Raw genomic sequence first — 13,932 nt, forward strand, 5'->3', positions numbered from 1 at the left:
AGCGTAATGTCGGTAGATGGTGTATGTTGAACTTCGAGCACTGATAATATCAGTAGATGGTGTATGTGGTGTATGATAAATGCCCAGTAGAGAGAAATGCCAGTAGCTGGTGCATGAGGAACGTCCAGTACGGAGTAATACCACTAGATGGTGTATAATGAATGTCCAGTGTGGAGAAATGCCAGTTGATGGTGTGTGATGAATGTCCAGTACAGAGTAATGCCAGTAGATGGTGTATGATGAATGTTCAGTATGAAGAAATACCAGTAGATGATGTATGATGAATGTCCAGTACGGAGTAAATCCAGTTGATGGTGTATGAGGAATGTCCAGTATGGAGTGATAAATGTAGATGGTGTATGAAGAACATCGAGTACTGCATAATGTCAGTAGATGGTGTATGTGGTGGATGATAAATGCCCAGTACAGAGTAATGCCAGTAGATGGTGTACGATGAAGGTCCAGTACGGAGTAATACCATTTGATGGTGTATGATGAATGTCCAGTACAGAGTAATATCAGTACATGGTGTATGGTGAATGTCCAGTACATACTAATACCAGTAGATGGCGTGTGATGGATGTTCAGTATAGAGTAATGCCAGTAGATGGTGTGTGATGGATGTCCAGTAAAGAGTGATGCCAGTAGATTGTGTATGATGAACGTCCTTCACAGGGTAAAGCCGGTAGATGGTGTATGATGAATGTTCAGTACAGAGAAATGCCAGTACATGGTGTTTGATGAATGTCCAGTGCAGAGTAGTACCAGTAGATGGTGTATTTTGAATGTTCAGTACAGAGTAATGCCAGTACATAGTGTATGATGAACGTCCAGTATGAAGTAATGCCAGTTGATGGTGTATGATGAATGTCCAGTACAGAGTAATACCAGTAGATTGTGTGTCATCGAAGTCCAGTACAGAAAAATGTCAGTGCATGGTGTATGATGAACGTCGAGTACAGAGTAAAGTCAGTAGATGGTGTATGATGAACGTCCATTACAGAGTAATATCAGTAGATGGTGAACGATCAATGTCCACTAGAGAGTAATGCAAGTAGATGGTGTATGATGAATGTCCAGTACAGAGTACTTCCAGTAGATGGTGTATGATGAACGTCCAGTACAGCGTAATGTCAGTAGACGGTGTATGGTTAATGTCCAGTACAGAGTGCTACCAGTAGATGGTGTATGATGAACGTCCAGTACAGCTTAAAGTCAGTACGGACTAATACAAGTTGATGGTGTATAATGAATGTCTAGTATGGAATTATGCCAGTAGATCGTGTGTGATGAATGACCAGTTTGGAGTAATACCAGTAGATGGTGTGTGATGGATGTCTAGTAAAGAGTGATGCCAGTAGATTGTGTGTGATGAACGTCCTTCACAGGGTAAAGCCGGTAGATGGTGCATGATGAACGTTCAGTACAGAGAAATGCCAGTACATTGTGTATGATGAATGTTCAGTACAGAGTAATGCTAGTAGATGGCGTATGAGGAATGTCCAGTACAGAGTAATGCCAGTAGATGGTGTATAAAGAATGTCCAGTACAGAGTAATACCAGTTGATGGTGTATGATGAATGTCCAGTATGGAGTTATGTCAGTAGATCGGTGTGATGAATGACCAGTTTGGAGTAATACCAGTAGATGGTGTATGATCAATGTCCAGTATGGACCAATGACAGTAGATGGCGTATGAGGAATGTCCAGTACAGAGAAATGCCAGTAGCTGGTGTAGAATGAATGTCCAGTACAGAGAAATGCCAGTAGATGGTGTATAATGAATGTCCAGCACAGAGTAATATCAGTTGATGGTGTATGATGAATGTCCAGTATGGAGTTATGCCAGTAGATGACGTATGATGAACGTTCAGTATGGAGTTATGCCAGTTGAAGGTGTATGATGGATGTTCAGTACAGAGTAATATCAGTAGATGGCGTATGAGGAATGTCCTGTTTGGAGTAATACCAGTAGATGGTGTGTCATGGATGTCCAGTACAGAAAAATGTCAGTGCATGGTGTATGATCAACGTCCAGTACAGAGTAATGCCAGTAGATTGTGTATGATAAATGTCCAGTACAAAGTAATGCCAGCATATGGTGTCTTATGGATGTCCAGTACATAGTAATGTCAGTAGATGGTGGATGATGAACGTCCATTACAGGGTACTGTCAGTAGATGGTGTGTGATGGATGTCCAGTAGAGAGTAATGTCAGTACATGGTGTATGATGAACGTCCAGTACAGAGTAATGTCAGTAGATGGTGTATGATGAATGTCCAGTACAGAGTTATGGAAGTACATGGTGTCTGATGATCGTCCATTACAGAGTAATATCAGTAGATGGTGTACGATGAATGTCCAGTACAGAGTAATGCCAGTAGATGGTGTATGATTAACGTCCATTACAGGCTAATGTAAATAAATGTTGTATGATGAATGTCCTGTACAGAGTAATGCCAGTACATGGTGTGTGATCAATGTCCAGTAGAGAGTAATACAAGTAGATGGTGTATGACGAACGTCCAGTACAGCGTAATGTCCGTAGGTAGTGTATGATGAATGTCCAGTACATAGTAATGCCAGTAGATGGTGTATGATGAATGTCCAGTACAGAGTGATGCCAGTAGTTGGTGCATGATGAATGTCAAGTACAGAGTAATGTAAGTAGTTGGTGTATGATGGATGTCCAGTACAGAATAATGTAAGTAGAATGTGTATAATGAACGTCCAGTAGAGAGTAATGTATGTAGATGGTGTATGATGAACGTCCTTCGCAGGGTAATGCCAGTAGATTGTGTGATGAATGTCCATTACAGAACGTCCAGTAGATGGTGTATGATGAATGTCCAGTAATGCCAGTAGATGGTGTATGATGAATGTCCAGTACAGAGTAATGTCAGTAGATTGTGTATGATGAACGAACGTCCAGTAACAGATTGTGTAATAAATGTCCAGTAGAGTAAATGCCAGTGGTGTATGATGAACGTCCAGTACAGAGTAATGCCAGTAGATGGTGTATGATGAACGTCCAGTAGAGAGTAATGTCAGTAGATGGTGTATGATGAATGTCCAGTACAGAGTAATGTCAGTAGATGGTGTATGATGAATGTCCAGTACAGAGTAATGTCAGTAGATGGTGTATGATGAATGTCCAGTACAGAGTAATGCCAGTAGATGGTGTATGATGAATGTCAGTTTACAGAGTAATGCCAGTAGATGGTGTATGATGAATGTCCAGTACAGAAGTAATGCCAGTAGATGGTGTATATGATGTCAGTAGATTGTGTCCAGTAGTAGAGAGAGTAATGTAAGTAGATTACATGATGAACGCCCTTCACAGGGTAATGCCAGTAGATTGTGTATAATGAATGTCCATTACAGAGTAGTGCCAGTAGATGGTGTATGATGAATGTCCAGTTTGAAGTAATGTCAGTAGATTGTGTATGATGAACGTCCAGTACAGAGTAATGTAAGTACATTGCGTATGATGAACGTCCAGTACAGAGTAATGTCAGTAGATGGTGTATGATGAATGTCCAGTACAGAGTAATGTCAGTAGATGGTGTATGATGAATGTCCAGTACAGAGTAATGTCAGTAGATTGTGTATGATGGATGTCCAGTACAGAGTAATGTCAGTAGATGGTGTATGATGAATGTCCAGTACAGAGTATTGTCAGTAGATGGTGTATGATGAATGTCCAGTACAGAGTAATGATGTCAGTAGATGGTGTATGATGAACGTCCAGTAGAGAGTAATGTCAGTAATTGCTGTAGGATGAACGTCCAGTACAGAGTAATGTCAGTAGATTGTGTATGATGAATGTCCAATACAGAGTAATGTCAGTAGATGGTGTATGATGAATGTCCATTACAGAGTAATATAAGTAGATGGTGTATAATGAATGTCCAGTAGAAACTAGTGTCAGTAGATTGTGTATGTTGGATGTCCAGTACAGCGTTATGTCAGTAGACGGTGTATGATGAACGTCCAGTATAGCGTAAAGTCAGTAGACGGTGTATGATGAAAGTCCAGTACAGAGTAATGTCAGTAGATGGTGTATGATGGATGTCCAGTACAGAGTAATGTCAGTAGATGGTGTATGATGAACGTCCAGTACAGTGTAATGTCAGTAGATGGTGTATGATGAAAGTCCAGTACAGAGTAATATCAGTTGATTTTCTATGATGAATGTACAGTACAGAGTAATGCCAGTATTTGGTTTATGATGAATGTAAAGCACGGAGAAATGCCAGTAGATAGTGTATGATGAATGTCCAGTGCAGAGTAATGCCAGTAGATGGTGTATGATGAATGTCCAGTACAGAGTAATGCCAGTATTTGGTTTATGATGAATGTCAAGCACGGAGAAATGCCAGTAGATAGTGTATGATGAACGTCCAGTACAGAGAAATGCCAGTAGATGGTGTATGATGAATGTCCAGTACAGAGTAATGTCAGTAGATGGTGTATGATGAATGTCCAGTACGGAGTAATGCCAGTATTTGGTTTATGATGAATGTCAAGCACGGAGTAATGCCAGTACATGGTGTGTGATCAATGTCCAGTAGAGAGTAATACCAGTAGATTGTGTATGATAAACGTCCAGTACAGAGTAATGTAAGTAGTTGGTGTATGATGGATGTCCAGTACAGAATAATGTAAGTAGATGTGTATAATGAACGTCCAGTAGATAGTAATGTACGTAGATGGTGTATGATGAACGTCCTTCGCAGGGTAATGCCAGTAGATTGTGTATGATGAATGTCCATTACAGAGCAGTGCCAGTAGATGGTGTATGATGAATGTCCAGTTTGAAGTAATGTCAGTAGATTGTGTATGATGAACGCCCAGTAGAGAGTAATGTAAGTAGATTGTGTATGATGAACGTCCTTCACAGGGTAATGCCAGTAGATTGTGTATAATAAATGTCCATTACAGAGTAGTGCCAGTAGATGGTGTATGATGAATGTCCAGTATTGAAGTAATGTCAGTAGATTGTGTATGATGAACGTCCAGTAGAGAGTAATGTAAGTAGATTGCGTATGATGAATGTCCAGTACAGAGTAATGTCAGTAGATGGTGTATGATGGATGTCCAGTACAGAGTAATGTCAGTAGATTGTTTATGATGAAGGTCCAGTTCAGAGTATTGTCAGTAGATGGTGTATGATGGATGTCCAGTACAGAGTAATGTCAGTAAATGGTGTATGATGAATGTCCATTACAGAGTAGTGCCAGTAGATGGTGTATGATGAATGTCCAGTTTGAAGTAATGTCAGTAGATTGTGAATGATGAACGCCCAGTAGAGAGTAATGTAAGTAGATTGTGTATGATGAACGTCCTTCACAGGGTAATGCCAGTAGATTGTGTATAATAAATGTCCATTACAGAGTAGTGCCAGTGGATGCTGTATGATGAATGTCCAGTTTGAAGTAATGTCAGTAGATTGTGTATGATGAACGTCCAGTAGAGAGTAATGTAAGTAGAGTGCGTTTGATGAACGTCCAGTATAGAGTAATGTCAGTAGATGGTGTATGAAGGATGTCCAGTACAGAGTATTGTCAGTAGATGGTGTATGATGGATGTCCAGTACAGAGTAATGTCAGTAGATGGTGTATGATGAATGTCCAGTTTGAAGTAATGTCAGTAGATTGTGTATGATGAACGCCCAGTAGAGAGTAATGTAAGTAGATTGCGTTTGATGAACGTCCAGTACAGAGTAGTGCCAGTAGATGGTGTATGATAAATGTCCAGTTTGAAGTAATGTCAGTAGATTGTGTATTATGAACGCCCAGTAGAGAGTAATGTAAGTAGATTGTGTATGATGAACGCCCTTCACAGGGTAATGCCAGTAGATTGTGTATAATGAATGTCCATTACAGAGTAGTGCCAGTAGATGGTGTATGATGAATGTCCAGTTTGAAGTAATGTCAGTAGATTGTGTATGATGAACGTCCAGTACAGAGTAATGTAAGTACATTGCGTTTTATGAACGTCCAGTACAGAGTAATGTCAGTTGATGGTGTATGATGGATGTCCAGCACAGAGTATTGTCAGTAGACGGTTTATGATGAAGGTCCAGTGCAGAGTATTGTCAGTAGATTGTGTATGATGGATGTCCAGTACAGAGTAATGTCAGTAGATAGTGTATGATGAAGGTCCAGTACAGAGTATTGTCAGTAGATGGTGTATGATGGATGTCCAGTACAGAGTAATGTCAGTAGACGGTTTATGATGAACGTCCAGTAGAGAGTAATGTCAGTAATTGCTGTAGGATGAACGTCCAGTACAGAGTAATGTCAGTAGATGGTGTATGATGAATGTCCAATACAGAGTAATGTCAGTAGATGGTGTATGATGAATGTCCATTACAGAGTAATATAAGTAGATGGTGTATAATGAATGTCCAGTAGAAACTAGTGTCAGTAGATTGTGTATGTTGGATGTCCAGTACAGCGTTATGTCAGTAGACGGTGTATGATGAACGTCCAGTATAGCGTAAAGTCAGTAGACGGTGTATGATGAAAGTCCAGTACAGAGTAATGTCAGTAGATGGTGTATGATGGATGTCCAGTACAGAGTAATGTCAGTAGACGGTGTATGATGAACGTCCAGTACAGTGTAATGTCAGTAGATGGTGTATGATGAAAGTCCAATACAGAGTAATATCAGTTGATTTTCTATGATGAATGTACAGTACAGAGTAATGCCAGTATTTGGTTTATGATGAATGTAAAGCACGGAGAAATGCCAGTAGATAGTGTATGATGAATGTCCAGTGCAGAGTAATGCCAGTAGATGGTGTATGATGAATGTCCAGTACAGAGTAATGCCAGTATTTGGTTTATGATGAATGTCAAGCACGGAGAAATGCCAGTAGATAGTGTATGATGAACGTCCAGTACAGAGAAATGCCAGTAGATGGTGTATGATGAATGTCCAGTACAGAGTAATGTCAGTAGATGGTGTATGATGAATGTCCAGTACGGAGTAATGCCAGTATTTGGTTTATGATGAATGTCAAGCACGGAGTAATGCCAGTACATGGTGTGTGATCAATGTCCAGTAGAGAGTAATACCAGTAGATTGTGTATGATGAACGTCCAGTACAGAGTAATGTAAGTAGTTGGTGTATGATGGATGTCCAGTACAGAATAATGTAAGTAGATTGTGTATAATGAACGTCCAGTAGATAGTAATGTACGTAGATGGTGTATGCTGAACGTCCTTCGCAGGGTAATGCCAGTAGATTGTGTATGATGAATGTCCATTACAGAGCAGTGCCAGTAGATGGTGTATGATGAATGTCCAGTTTGAAGTAATGTCAGTAGATTGTGTATGATGAACGCCCAGTAGAGAGTAATGTAAGTAGATTGTGTATGATGAACGTCCTTCACAGGGTAATGCCAGTAGATTGTGTATAATAAATGTCCATTACAGAGTAGTGCCAGTAGATGGTGTATGATGAATGTCCAGTTTGAAGTAATGTCAGTAGATTGTGTATGATGAACGTCCAGTAGAGAGTAATGTAAGTAGATTGCGTATGATGAATGTCCAGTACAGAGTAATGTCAGTAGATGGTGTATGATGGATGTCCAGTACAGAGTAATGTCAGTAGATTGTTTATGATGAAGGTCCAGTTCAGAGTATTGTCAGTAGATGGTGTATGATGGATGTCCAGTACAGAGTAATGTCAGTAAATGGTGTATGATGAAGGTCCAGTACAGAGTAATGTCAGTAGATGGTGTATGATGAATGACCAATACAGAGTAATGTCAGTAGTTGGTGTATGATGAATGTCCATTACAGAGTAATATAAGTAGATGGTGTATAATGACTGTCCAGTAGAAAGTAGTTTCAGTAGATTGTGTATGTTGGATGTCCAGTACAGCGTTATGTCAGTAGACGGTGTATGATGAACCTCCAGTACAGCGTAAAGTCAGTAGACGGTGTATGATGAATGTCCAGTACAGAGTAATGTCAGTAGATGGTGTATGATGAAAGTCCAGTACGGAGTAATGTCAGTAGATGGTGTATGATGAAAGTCCAGTACGGAGTAATGTCAGTAGATGGTGTATGATGGATGTCCAGTACAGAGTAATGTCAGTAGACGGTGTATGATGAACGTCCAGTACAGAGTAATGTCAGTAGATGGTGTATGATGGATATCCAGTACAGTGTAATGTCAGTAGACAGTGTATGATGAAAGTCCAGTACAGAGTAATATCAGTTGATTTTCTATGATGAATGTACAGTACAGAGCAAAACCAGTAGATGGTGTGTGATGGATGTTCAGTACAGAGTAATGTCAGTAGCTGGTGTATGATGAATGTCCAGTACAGAGTAATGCCAGTATTTGGTTTATGATGAATGTAAAGCACGGAGAAATGCCAGTAGATAGTGTATGATGAATTTCCAGTGCAGAGTAATGCCAGTAGATGGTGTATGATGAATGTCCAGTACAGAGTAATGCCAGTATTTGGTTTATGATGAATGTCAAGCACAGAGAAATGCCAGTAGATGGTGTATGATGAATGTCCAGTACGGAGTAATGCCAGTATTTGGTTTATGATGAATGTCAAGCACGGAGTAATGCCAGTACATGGTGTGTGATCAATGTCCAGTAGAGAGTAATACCAGTAGATGGTGTATGATGAACGCCCAGTACAGCGTAATGTCCGTAGGTGGTGTATGATGAATGTCCAGTACATAGCAATGCCAGTAGATGGTGTATGATGAATGTCCAGTACAGAGTGATGCCAGTAGCTGGTGTATGATGAATGTCCAGTACAGAGTAATGTAAGTAGTTGGTGTATGATGAATGTCCAGTTTGAAGTAATGTCAGTAGATTGTGTATGATGAACGCCCAGTAGAGAGTAATGTAAGTAGATTGTGTATGATGAACGTCCTTCACAGGGTAATGCCAGTAGATTGTGTATAATAAATGTCCATTACAGAGTATTGCCAGTAGATGGTGTATGATGAATGTCCAGTTTGAAGTAATGTCAGTAGATTGTGTATGATGAACGTCCAGTAGAGAGTAATGTAAGTAGATTGCGTATGATGAACGTCCAGTACAGAGTAATGTCAGTAGATGGTGTATGATGGATGTCCAGTACAGAGTAATGTCAGTAGATGGTTTATGATGAAGGTCCAGTACAGAGTATTGTCAGTAGATGGTGTATGATGGATGTCCAGTACAGAGTAATGTCAGTAAATGGTGTATGATGAAGGTCCAGTACAGAGTATTGTGAGTAGATGGTGTATGATGGATGTCCAGTAGAGAGTAATGTCAGTAATTGCTGTATGATGAACGTCCAGTACAGAGTAATGTCAGTAGATGGTGTAAGATGAATGTCCGATACAGAATAATGTCAGTAGATGGTGTATGATGAATGTCCATTACAGAGTAATATAAGTAGACGGTGTATGATGAACGTCCAGTACAGCGTAATGTCAGTAGACGGTGTATGATGAAAGTCCAGTACAGAGTAATGTCAGTAGATGGTGTATGATGGATGTCCAGTACAGAGTTATGTCAGTAAACGGTGTATGATGAACGTCCAGTACAGTGTAATGTCAGCAGACGGTGTATGATGAAAGTCCAGTACAGAATAATATCAGTTGATTTTCTATGATGAATGTTCAGTACAGAGCAATACCAGTAGATGGTGTGTGATGGATGTTCAGTACAGAGTAATGTCAGTAGATGGTGTATGATGAATGTCCAGTTTGAAGTAATGTCAGTAGATTGTGTATGATGAACGTCCAGTAGAGAGTAATGTAAGTAGATTGCGTATGATGAACGTCCAGTACAGAGTAATGTCAGTAGATGGTGTATGATGGATGTCCGGTACAGAGTAATGTCAGTAGATGGTGTATGATGAATGTCCAGTTTGAAGTAATGTCAGTAGATTGTGTATGATGAAAGTCCAGTAGAGAGTAATGTTAGTAGATTGCGTATGATGAACGTCCAGTACAGAGTAATGTCAGTAGATTGCGTATGATGAACGTCCAGTACAGAGTAATGTCAGTAGATTGCGTATGATGAAAGTCCAGTACAGAGTAATATCAGTTGATTTTCTATGATGAACGTTCAGAACAGAGCAATACCAGTAGATGGTGTATGATGCATGTCCAGTACAGAGTAATGTCAGTACATTGTGTATGATGAATGTCAAGTACAGAGTAATGCCAGTATTTGGTTTATGATGAATGTAAAGCACGGAGAAATGCCAGTAGATAGTGTATGATGAATGTCCAGTGCAGAGTAATGCCAGTAGATGGTGTATGATGAATGTCCAGTACAGAGTAATGCCAGTATTTGGTTTATGATGAATGTCAAGCACGGAGAAATGCCAGTAGATAGTGTATGATGAACGTCCAGTACAGAGAAATGCCAGTAGATGGTGGATGATGAATGTTTAGTACAGAGTAATGTCAGTAGATGGTGTATGATGAATGTCCAGTACGGAGTAATGCCAGTATTTGGTTTATGATGAATGTCAAGCACGGAGTAATGCCAGTACATGGTGTGTGATCAATGTCCAGTAGAGAGTAATACCAGTAGATGGTGTATGATGAACGTCCAGTACAGCGTAATGTCCGTATGTGGTGTATGATAAATGTCCAGTACATAGCAATGCCAGTAGATGGTGTATGATGAATGTCCAGTACAGAGTGATGCCAGTAGCTGGTGCATGATGAATGTCCAGTACAGAGTAATGTAAGTAGTTGGTGTATGATGGATGTCCAGTACAGAATAATGTAAGTAGATTGTGTATAATGAACGTCCAGTAGAGAGTAATGTACGTAGATGGTGAATGATGAACGTCCTTCGCAGGGTAATGCCAGTAGATTGTGTATGATGAATGTCCATTACAGAGTAGTGCCAGTAGATGGTGTATGATGAATGTCCAGTTTGAAGTAATGTCAGTAGATTGTGAATGATGAACGCCCAGTAGAGAGTAATGTAAGTAGATTGTGTATGATGAACGTCCTTCACAGGGTAATGCCAGTAGATTGTGTATAATAAATGTCCATTACAGAGCAGTGCCAGTAGATGGTGTATGATGAATGTCCAGTTTGAAGTAATGCCAGTAGATTGTGTATGATGAACGTCCAGTAGAGAGTAATGTAAGTAGATTGCGTATGATGAACGTCCAGTACAGAGTAATGTCAGTAGATGGTGTATGATGGATGTCCAGTACAGAGTAATGTCAGTAGATTGATTATGATGAAGGTCCAGTACAGAGTATTGTCAGTAGATGGTGTATGATGGATGTCCACTACAGAGTAATGTCAGTAAATGGTGTATGATGAAGGTCCAGTACAGAGTAATGTCAGTAGATGGTGTATGATGAATGTCCAATACAGAGTAATGTCAGTAGATGGTGTATGATGAACGTCCATTACAGAGTAATATAAGTAGATGGTGTATAATGAATGTCCAGTAGAAAGTAGTGTCAGTAGATTGTGTATGTTGGATGTCCAGTACAGCGTTATGTCAGTAGACGGTGTATGATGAACGTCCAGTACAGCGTAAAGTCAGTAGACGGTGTATGATGAAAGTCCAGTACGGAGTAATGTCAGTAGATGGTGTATGATGAACGTCCAGTAGAGAGTAATGTCAGTAGACGGTGTATGATGAACGTCCAGTACAGTGTAATGTCAGTAGACGGTGTATGATGAAAGTCCAGTACAGAGCAATATCAGTTGATTTTCTATGATGAATGTACAGTACAGAGCAAAACCAGTAGATGGTGTGTGATGGATGTTCAGTACAGAGTAATGTCAGTAGATGGTGTATGATGAATGTCCAGTTCAGAGTAATGCCAGTGTTTGGTTTATGATGAATGTAAAGCACGGAGAAATGCCAGTAGATAGTGTATGATGAATGTCCAGTGCAGAGTAATGTCAGTAGATGGTGTATGATGAATGTCCAGTACAGAGTAATGCCAGTATTTGGTTTATGATGAATGTAAAGCACGGAGAAATGCCAGTAGATAGTGTATGATGAACGTCCAGTACAGAGAAATGCCAGTAGATGGTGTATGATGAATGTCCAGTACAGAGCAATGTCAGTAGATGGTGTATGATGAATGTCCAGTACGGAGTAATGCTATTATTTGGTTTATGATGAATGTCAAGCACGGAGTAATGCCAGTACATGGTGTGTGATCAATGTCCAGTAGAGAGTAATACCAGTAGATGGTGTATGATGAACGTCCAGCACAGCGTAATGTCCGTAGGTGGTGTATGATGAATGTCCAGTACATAGCAATGCCAGCAGATAGTGTATGATGAATGTCCAGTACAGAGTGGTGCCAGTAGCTGGTGTATGATGAATGTCCAGTACAGAGTAATGTAAGTAGTTGGTGTATGATGGATGTCCAGTACAGAATAATGTAAGTAGATTGTGTATAATGAACGTCCAGTAGAGAGTAATGTATGTAGATGGTGTATGATGAACGTCCTTCGCAGGGTAATGCCAGTAGATTGTGTATGATGAATGTCCATTACAGAGTAGTGCCAGTAGATGGTGTATGATGAATGTCCAGTTTGAAGTAATGTCAGTAGATTGTGTATGATGAACGCCCAGTAGAGAGTAATGTAAGTAGATTGTGTATGATGAACGTCCTGCACAGGGTAATGCCAGTAGATTGTGTATAATAAATGTCCATTACAGAGTAGTGCCAGTAGATGGTGTATGATGAATGTCCAGTTTGAAGTAATGTCAGTAGATTGTGTATGATGAACGTCCAGTAGAGAGTAATGTAAGTAGATTGCGTATGATGAACGTCCAGTACAGAGTAATGTCAGTAGATGGTGTATGATGGATGTCCAGTACAGAGTAATGTCAGTAGATGGTTTATGATGAAGTTCCAGTACAGAGTATTGTCAGTAGATGGTGTATGATGGATGTCCAGTACAGATTAATGTCAGTAAATGGTGTATGATGAAGGTCCAGTACAGAGTATTGTCAGTAGATGGTGTATGATGGATGTCCAGTAGAGAGTAATGTCAGTAATTGCTGTATGATGAACGTCCAGTACAGAGTAATGTCAGTAGATGGTGTAAGATGAATGTCCAATACAGAATAATGTCAGTAGATGGTGTATGATGAATGTCCATTACAGAGTAATATAAGTAGATGGTGTATGATGAATGTCCAGTAGAAAGTAGTGTCAGTAGATTGTGTATGTTGGATGTCCAGTACAGCGACATGTCAGTAGACGGTGCATGATGAACGTCCAGTACAGCGTAATGTCAGTAGAAGGTGTATGATGAAAGTCCAGTACAGAGTAATGTCAGTAGATGGTGTATGATGGATTTCCAGTACAGAGTAATGTCAGTAAACGGTGTATGATGAACGTCCAGTACAGTGTAATGTTAGTAGACGGTGTATGATGAAAGTCCAGTACAGAATAATATCAGTTGATTTTCTATGATGAATGTTCAGTACAGAGCAATACCAGTAGATGGTGTGTGATGGATGTTCAGTACAGAGTAATGTCAGTAGATGGTGTATGATGAATGTCCAGTTTGAAGTAATGTCAGTAGATTGTGTATGATGAATGTCCAGTAGAGAGTAATGTAAGTAGATTGCGTATGATGAACGTCCAGTACAGAGTAATGTCAGTAGATGGTGTATGATGGATGTCCAGTACAGAGTAATGTCAGTAGATGGTGTATGATGAATGTCCAGTTTGAAGTAATGTCAGTAGATTGTGTATGATGAACGTCCAGTAGAGAGTAATGTAAGTAGATTGCGTATGATGAACGTCCAGTACAGAGTAATGTCCGTAGATTGCGTATGATGAACGTCCAGTACAGAGTAATGTCAGTAGATTGCGTATGATGAAAGTCCAGTACAGAGTAATATCAGTTGATTTTCTATGATGAATGTTCAGTACAGAGCAATA

The sequence above is a fragment of the Haliotis rubra genome, unplaced genomic scaffold (genome assembly GCF_003918875.1).
Source record: "Haliotis rubra isolate DU_JTF1 unplaced genomic scaffold, ASM391887v1 Scf56, whole genome shotgun sequence".
Lineage (NCBI taxonomy): Eukaryota > Metazoa > Mollusca > Gastropoda > Lepetellida > Haliotidae > Haliotis > Haliotis rubra.